Source organism: Mercenaria mercenaria, unplaced genomic scaffold, assembly GCF_021730395.1.
Source record: "Mercenaria mercenaria strain notata unplaced genomic scaffold, MADL_Memer_1 contig_1278, whole genome shotgun sequence".
In the NCBI taxonomy this organism is placed as follows: domain Eukaryota; kingdom Metazoa; phylum Mollusca; class Bivalvia; order Venerida; family Veneridae; genus Mercenaria; species Mercenaria mercenaria.
The window spans coordinates 1-10153 of NW_026459257.1; positions in this window are offsets into that span (position 1 = coordinate 1).

Here is a 10153-nt window from a genome sequence, read left to right on the forward strand (position 1 = left end):
TTTTTTTTGTTTTTGGGGAAAAAATTTAAAGGGAACGGGGCATTAGAGGGGTTAAAAGGGCGTTTTGAGTCTGTTCATGTTCCCTCATTTTTACATTTGGCGAAATACGTCTTCGGAGTGTTATATGATGTAACAAGGATGTTACAAGGATGTTACATGTATGTTACTTATGATACGTGTGTCTAAGAAAGGCGTCTTTTTGTAGCCATAATGTTACACATGTTACACCTCATTTCTTAAATTTGGCCGAAATACGTCTTCAGTAGTGTTATATAGATGTAACAAGGATGTTACAAGGATGTTACATGGATGTTACTTATGTTACATGTGTCTGAAAAGAGGCGTCTATTTGTAGTCAAAATGTTACACATGTTACACCTCATTTCTTAAATTTGGCCGTGAAACGACTTTAGTAGCGTTATATAGATGTAACAAGGATGTTACAAGGCTGTTACATGGATGTTACTTATGTTACGTGTGTCTAAGAAGATGCGTCTTTTTGTAGCCATAATGTTACACATGTTACACCTCATTTCTTAAATTTGGCCGAAATACGTCTTCAGTAGTTTTATATAGATGTAACAAGGATGTTACAAGGATGTTACCTGGATGTTACTTATGTTACATGTGTCTGAGAAGAGGCGTCTTTTTTATAGTCAAAATGTTACGCATGTTACACCTCATATTTTACATTTGGTCGAAAAACGTCTTTATTAATGTTATATAGAGGTAACAAGAATGTTACAAGGATGTTACATGGATGTTACTTATGTTACATGTGTCTGAAAGGAGGAGTCATTTTGTAGTCAAAATGTTACACATGTTACACCTCATTTCTTAAATTTGGCCGAAATACGTCTTCAGTAGTGTTATATAGATGTAACAAGGATGTTACAAGGATGTTACATGTGTGTTACTTATGTTACGTGTGTCTGAGAAGAGGCGTCCTTTTGTGGTTAAAATGTTACACATGTTACACCTCATTTCTTAAATTTGGCCGAAAAACGTCTCCAGTAGTGTTATAAAGATGTAACAAGGATGTTACAAGGATGTTACATGGATGTTACTTATGTTACCGGTGTCTGAGAAGTGGCGTCATTTTGTAGCCGAAATGTTACACATGTTACACCTCATTTCTTAAAATGGCCGAAAAACGTCTTTTTAATGTTATTTAGAGGTAACAAGGATGTTACATGGATGCTACTTATGTTACGTGTGTCTGAGAAGAGGCCTCAATTTGTAGTCAAAATGTTACACATGTTACACCTCATTTCGTAAATTCGGCCAAAATACGTCTTTATTAGTGTTATATAGGTGTAACAAGGATGTTACAAGGATGTTACATGGGTGTTACTTATGTTACGTGTGTCTGAGAAGGAGCGTCTTCTTGTAGTCCATTTCTTAAATCAATCAGAAGTGGGGCATTAAAAGATATTACATGATCTTTATTTATGTTACTTAATGTTACGTTATGTTACTTGAAGTTATGCTTGTAACAAATGCAACGTATGTCACGAAATTGCGCCAATTTTGTGCTCTAGGTGTAATTTTGAGCGGTTAAATTTTGTAAAATATTTTGCAATAAACAGTTAAAATGTTACTTAAAAAGCATGAATTAACACTAAAAAGTTCATATTCTGTTAATAATAAAAACAAATATATGAAGAAGTCAATTTAGTTTAGAATTTTTACTTTCTAAACGTTTTATTGAATACATGTATACTATACAGGAATGTACATATTATTTAATGCATTTAGTTGAGAATACATGTATACCATTTTTCGTTCTACATTTTAAGATATTCAAGTTTTGTTTTTAAAACTTTAAACTAAAAGCATGACTGAATAAACAATACTAAGAAGAATTAATGGATATATTTCCTTAACTCAGGTAGGGTCTTAAATTTTTTACTTGTCGTTTTTGGACGAATTGTCCAGCGAAACCACAATAATATATATACGAATTTTGGCTTAATCGATTTTTTGATAACCGTCATAGAAAGAAAATAGTTCTCAAATTGCAGCACATGAAACACCACATAAAATTACCACACTTCACTACGCGCTTTAATTGAATGCAGAGGATTAGTGTAGTATTAACTTAAGCGGGCGATGTGCCCGCTGACCAATAAACTAAGCACGCTGTTATCGCTGGATGACGGATTTTTTTTATTGAAATTAGCTGTACTAAATAATTCAGAATTTAGGGAAAGTAAAAGCTCGGATATTTGTTATTTTTAATTACCACAAAGAAGTGAAATAGAATAACATACCTTTGATAGATGCTTTTGATAATCAAAAGAAGTAAAAGACTTTTCCAATGATTTATGATACTTGAAAATTTATTGAGAAAGGAATCTATTATATTGCCGAATACAATATTACTTAGCTCTCGGTAGATCTGTAAAAAGTTATTACTATTCTAGAGCAAAATCAAAATATTTCATGCTCAAATAGTTTGGCTATAACTATCTATTTTAATCTGCAACACGGTAATCAGTTATATGTGTATTCCATAAAAGTCTGATCGTTCATGCTGTTATTAGTGACCTTACAAAATGTGTTTCAATTCTGGTCCCTATGTTATTATAGTCTGATGTATATTTTCCCAATAGTTATTACAAAATGTATTATTGTTTTGAAATTGTGTGTATGTATCTACATGTGCATTTGTACAGTCTGATAATGACAGTCTGCATTGTTCATATTTAGTCATTAAGTTCACAATGAACATAGAAATTTGGCAAAGAAATGGTTACACTGTTGTAAAAAACAACCGAAAGAAGAAATTTACTAGTTTAACAGTCCCAACAGAAAAGGCACATTGCTGATCTCGGACTTGACAGAATCAATACATTTCAAGACAATCCTACCTCCAGTATTTACAACGCTTTGATTTAGCTGTGTAACAAATGTATTATCAGAATGATTTCATGAAGTTTATTTGTTGGAAGAAATAAGTCACTAGGTTGAGATATGTCTTTTAGAACTTTTCAGAGATGAAAACAAATATTAACAATATCTGATCAAACTTATTTCAGACGAATTTGCGTTAAAGAAGATTCATGAAGAAACAGGTAAACCGTTTTCATTATTTATGAATGTGAGAGCTTAACGCGATGCACAGATAAATATAATTATATACTAGATAAATTTCAGGCTGGAACGTTCAACGCACTTTGATGTTTCATTCTCTTTTATCTTAGATGATAATTGTGTTTAAAACCAGTCTCTTAAACTATAGGATTACGTTTTTCCGTCCATGCGTTCGTCAATCATTCCGTTCGGTCGTTCGCCATTTCGCGTCCGGTCTATCACTCAGTCATTCATCAAGTATCTTATATTAGTTGGCACAAATGTTCCTCATGATAAGAGAACGTGTCATGCTCGAATCCCGGACCCCTAACTCAAAGTAAAAAGTGTCACTTTGAAATCAATGGTCGGCAGGGCTTTTTTCCACAGTCCAGTCTGTACCTCACCAATCCGTGGAGGGATAATAAGACGATGTAACATGCAAAGCTTTCGACCTATGTTTCCAATTAAACGACGAGAAGGTCAATGTCACACTTGGCATTCAAATACTAACATGGCTTAAACAGGGCCTGTTTCTTGTCTGTCTCAGAACTTTATCATCCATTAAGGGATCACAATTGTACGTAGTAAAGATATTCCCCATACTCAGTGCCATGTGCAAACCAAGAATCCTAGCTCAAAGGTCATTATCACACTTGAAGATCAAAAGTCGATATGGTTTTATCATGTCCGGTCTATAACTTTATCACGCAAAACAGGATTTAAATATCATCTAGCGCAAATATTTCCCTGAATGACACAATTTGTTTGACGCAAAAGCTAGGGTCAAGATCACACTATGTGGTCAAAGGTCAACAGGGCTGTTTTCCTGTACGGTCTGTAACTTGACAATCCATAAAAGGATTTTAGTATAACTTGGCACAAATGTACTCAATAGTAAGACGATTTGACATGCACAATATCTAGACCACTATCTCAAAGATCAAAGTCACAGTCGATAAATATCTTAATATAAACAAACGTGTGATATGGACCCAGTTAAAAGAAATGTTCCTATATTTTCTTCGGAATTATCTCCCTTTTGATGATTTCTTACATTGTTTTCTAATATTTTCCCATTTATTTCCAAAATGAAATGTTATCAAAATTGAAATTAAATGCTTGTTATACAACTATGGAGTTATATATATGCAAATTTTTATCCAAACGTTGTGTTGGAACATAGACTCTTTTGTATTTACAGTATAATATCAGATTGATACTAGATCAATATGTTATACTGTAATGGAGAAAATAAGTTGCATAAATACTTCAACTACTTATTTTGACTGTTTTCTTTTGTTAGCAAACAGTTGCTCTTTACCGGCAAAATTAGCGAACGGCTATATCAAACCAAAGCCCAACAAAGATGGCCGATTTCACATTAGAACTAGAGTAACGTCTTCATGTAAGGAGGGTTACACTTTAAAAGGTGCTCATACCATGGTGTGTAAAGGAAATGATACATGGACGGAAGATGAGAATGTATTCTGTCCCGAAGATGGGTACATCGGAAAGCATTTTAATACTGCGAATAGATTATAATTGGGACAATTACGCAAACTGTTGTCCTAGCTGACTGGAGTCTAAAGCTATGCTCAAGTATAATAAAAACTCAGAATACCGGATCGTATTTTGATCTAGTCAAGGCCTCGTTTTTAGAGGATTCCGGTTTTCGGAGGTTTGAACACATAATGTATTGAGGTGTTACGTATATACGATTTATATTATTTAGATGCATTACGTTTAGTTTTTTAGTCCGTGCTTGATTCAGTAAGCATGGCATCTCTTTGATATATATTACATATTTAAACATTGATAATAAGAAAGATTATGAACCTTTTAACACTATTTACATTGTAAGGTTACTTCGTCTGAGGAACATCGCGTTCCCTTTTGAAGATTTATCCTTGTTCCATCCTTTTTTTTCTACCACGACCCCTTCCTTTTCCACTTTTTTTCTGTATTCTGCATAAAATAAAAATGTTCTTGTTGGATTTTTCACGCAACCCGTTTATAATATTTTTCCATTACGGCTTCTTTTTGCTGTGGGCCAAATTTTCAAATGCGTGGCTCTATAGCTGTGTTTGAGGTGTTCATCTACTCTTACCGTTTATCTTTTAAGATTGACACTGTTTAAGAATTGTTATTTATTTCTATATGCCGAAAAATATTGTGTAAGGTGTATTTTACGAAACAGCACATGAACAATAACAGGTCAGATCAGGATAATCAATACTTCGGCCTCTTCCTTTTTATGATCTAAATTAAGATAATTGAAGCGTATTACATGCTCGCTCATATAATACGAGAGATTGTCAGTTGATAAACAAATACTTATCTGTTTTAAAGTCAATGTGAATTTGCCAGAAGTTTAAAATATCCCCCAGTATTCAAAATTTATTTTCTGTATAATATACCTTACGGTACAAGCGTCTTAGAATTCAGAGTTTTGTGTATTCAAAGTAATTTTTAATTGATATATTAATGAAATACATTTGGACTTTGAAAAAAGTTTGAATTTCAGATAATTCCGGTTTTTGGAAGGACTTTTTAGGTCAGATTTCACCGAAAAATTGTAACATATTTTTGTTTTTAAGATAAAGACCAGTTGTGCTATAATATATTTCAAATATTGTTGACTTTGTGCTATTTATAAAATGACTGCAAATTTCATGTTATGAAAAAATATCAATATGAACTTATTCTGTTTTCAGTGTGGCGAGGCATCGGTATATCACTTGCAGCATTTAACACAGCGCCGTTGATTGCTATAGTCATCATTCTGACAGCTGTTATCTGCTTGAAATGTAAGCACGGACAAAATAAAAAAGAAACGGAACAAACAAGTTCGTTAAATGCTCAAAATTCAGCTATTGAAAGCGGTGAAGAGTTATATTATGAAAGCTGCCCATTGATGACTCGTAAGGAGGCAACAAACAGCAGAAAGACAATAACGGAAGACCAGTGTGTAAGGACAGTCAATGAACTAACGGAACCAGTCGCTTTTGAAAGAACAAATAACTCAATTCCGTCAACAGTCATCGTTCCAAATACTCAGGACAAGATTGCAAATGGTAATATGAATTAAGACATTATATTTGAGTCATAATTATTTTTGTTTGTTTTTTAAATGACATTGAAAACGTGTTTTTAGATTACATATCAAACTTGTACGTTATCCATATAAACAATCATATCAACAAAGAGCAAACAACAGATCACACAAAGCAGGGTGATAGGAAAGATTATGTTAGCAAGAAAGAACGCAAGTTAGAAGAACGAAACATCTCAAATTGAAGAGTCTCAATTGAGAAGATAAAACTTCAAGAAAGAAACAGAACCACTTCATGAATAAGATGGTGAAACAAAAAATAACAAACCAATGAACCAGTAACGGGAGCCAAATCTAAGATGATTGGTTTGAACGACGAAATACTTTCTACTGCTGATAGCCTTAGGACGGTCAGCACATATTTATGCAATCTCGCCAGGCATATGTATGTTTTTGACAACACAGAAAATGACGTCACTCGACCTTCAGCTATTTCCGGAAGTAAATTAAGGATGTACGATCGAATTTTTTCTAACGTTAAGAATTTTTTCATACTCTGTGAGCTTAAAGAACAATAGTTTTCAAGACAAACAAGAGAAGAAAAAACATAGGTCACCGAACTCGTTTTAATTTTATAGGGCATTTTCTACACCCACTGTTTAAAAAAATGGTTGTACTTTATAAAACATATAATATCCCATTTAATGTTATAGGGATTTCATGTCTTACAGGTTAATATGTATACAAGGTGATGTCAGTATTATATAAGCATAAATGTCACAAACAAATCTCTTTCATTTTTACATGTTGACATAATTACCCCACCCACTTTATTTTAAATGGAAAAAATGTATTAAAAAATAAGGGTGAACATTTTTTTTTTCACAAAAAGCAGAATCTATTTGCTTAAATGGTACTTTATTAGCCATATTTTAATGATTTAGCATTAATTTTCGGCAAAACTTTTGTTGGAAGGCAATATTTGAAGAAACATTTTTCAAAATGACGGATATCCTGAAAAAAAGGCTCGTACATCCTTAAATAAAAGTAGAAATACTAAACTTGAAAACGAAAGCCACATTTTGATTCGTAGATAGTCAGGGGTCACGCGCAGGAGTCACCCCGTCTAAATGTATGCGCGTGGACTTCTTCTTTCTTTTTTTTCTTTTTTTTTTTTTGCTATTAGGGAGGCAATTTTCAGCACTTTATTACATATTGAAATTACCTGGGATTTAGTACAGCATGTCAGCTTTTAATCTATGGAAACATATTTGAGCTCTGGATAAACACAAATCCCACAGGGGTCCGTAACGGACCAAGGGTACATTGGTAATTTTGGAACTTCATCAAATCGCTCAAAATGTCATTTTTGATGTTGTCTGAGAGTGTCAGTTTATGCCTCAGATGTAAGATATAACCGTATTTGAGAGCTGCAGACCGAGACATTTCAGAAATATTTTCAACATAAGTTTCGTATAATAAATGTTGTTTCTACGGAAGCGTGAAAGGGCCATCAGACGCTAATACGTTTTAGTACGTTAAGGCTGCGGGAAGGATATACTATTTTTTAACACTGCGAACGTTTTATGTTACAAAATGTCAAAGTGTTTATTAAGTTCGACTGCAGAGCAAATATCCGGCTTTTAACCTTCTCTTTTTTCATTTTCATGTGGAAAATATCTATGACTTGTCTTTGGACAAAGAACTACGACAGTTGAATGTTTAAGATAAATTGACATCTAATGTAAATACATAATGTAGTGCGATTTTAAACATTGTTGAGAATTGATATAAAACTGAAAAAGAAAACAAGTCAGTAGGATACAGACAAAGCTATAAGATTGTTTTACATCATTAAAGTATTAAAAAGCGTGCATTTAACTGATTCTTTGTATCTTGGACGCATCTAGCTGATTTTATTTTGGGTTTAAATTTTTTGTATTTTTAAATATTTTTCATAGTCTAAAGAATGCACTTTATCATGAAGTCTTATGTGATTTTAAGAGAGGTATTACATGTTGATATAGATGTATATAACCGTTGTATAATTATGTTAAATAGGAGTACCAAGTAGTGATTATGCATGCATTGTGAAAACAAAAACATATGACATTTATACCTTTTCTAAATATTTGTATATATGTTATTATTTCCCTTACAGTCCAATTTCAAAATCATCAGAGGTTAAAAGCAGTGACATTTTATTAAAGTACTAGCATGTTCATCGTGAATTAGGCGATGATATTTCAACAATGAACGCCTGCGACTTTTAATATTGGAAGTACATACCCGTTTGCTTATATATATCTAAAAATGATAACAGTACAATTCTTATAATAAAGAACATGATATTAGACGTAATAGAATATCACATGTCTGGCAAACATTTATAACAGCTCGCTGATACATATTCGCTATTATGAGAAATCTTACCCATTTATGAGGTACGGTTTTTTATTGGCTCTAAAACAGCATATATGTTGTTAGGACATTTTTGTTTACTTCTCTTATCTAAGTCTATACACTAAAAAAGTTTTGACAGTTGAAGTGTAAAATAATTAAGCAGCTTTGACCCATTTCAATCATTCAGTTGGCCACTTTTGTCAGACACTATATTGTTAACATGCCCGTTCGTTCAAGTGTTTTTGGCAGAGTCTTAGGTTTTAAAGATTCTTCAGTATATTTGTATTTGAATAGTTCTATCGATTTCATGCATTTTAAATATTGATGAATTCACATATCCCTACTAAGAAAGCGGGTATATAAAATATTTTGTAAATCAGAGCGTTAGCTATGAGTGTATTGTTTCAGACATTTCCTTTCCTTGATTGTACATGATTACCAAATTACATTTTGGCAGAATTAAAACAATCGGTGTATTCAAACGTTGTCAAAAATAATTTACGTATATATAACAGTTGTCATGACTATAATTAAAAGGCTTTTTGCAAACAGATTCACATGAATGTTTGAAATAATTAAATCACGTTAACTAAACCACATAAAGATGACCTAGTCAACAGAAGCATGTACAATATGTATTCAGCATGTATGCTGCGACCCATAGAAAATGAACTAGCCTTCAGTCACCTGATAATGACTACGGCAAAGCATATGTTTTCAATGGTGATTACTTAAGACATTACAGTCATCTAAAATCATTTTTGTCCACCACTTTCCTTTTTTGTGAAGTTGTTAGTGAACTGTGGAGAGCAGGTAAATAATGCATCCCTAAATTAAAAGTAAGGTTTTACTGTGAGATGAAAACAACTGAAATAACCAAAAATAATTAAAGAAACTTAGCTGCATGTAAACTGAATATAACTATGTTCTGGTATTCAATTGTCAAGTAGTTGTACTTGCATTTTTGAGAAAGCTAATGTTTATCTAGGTTTCAGACAGTACAGATGAAACATAAAATTATACAAATTACCTTCCCTTTTAATACATTGTTGATTCTGTCCATATAGAATATGCAATTGTTATAAAGCGGCTCAATTATTAATTGGGAGATTCCAATGTGCGAACAATTAAAACCTTCAGCGGATGTATAGTCAAAAACCTGGACTGATAAACCCTTTAAACAATCAACAACAAACAAAAAATTAGAATGTAATAAGAAATTAAACAATCATCAAATATAACGTATTGTCGGTCAACATAGATATGTATCAGTTTCTTTTGATTTGTTAGTATCGCAATAAATTGTAAAATAACACTTATCACAAGACGATTGTTTATAGCCTGAGTAAGACTAGTATAAAACATTCATTGTCATTATTTTAAGACACAAAAATAGGGTTTAATTTACTATATTTACAACAGCGATCACGTTACAATCCTACGTATTCAGGGTAGTCATATTACAGCTGAAATACAAAACACATGTACAACCAATGTAAACACAATAATTATCAGTGAAGTTTATCTATGACTAATGGTACGAAAATTCCCGAACAATCCCGAATTAAAGAATATACTATATAAATATAAGAGTATAAAGCAAGGGAGATTAATTTTGTACTG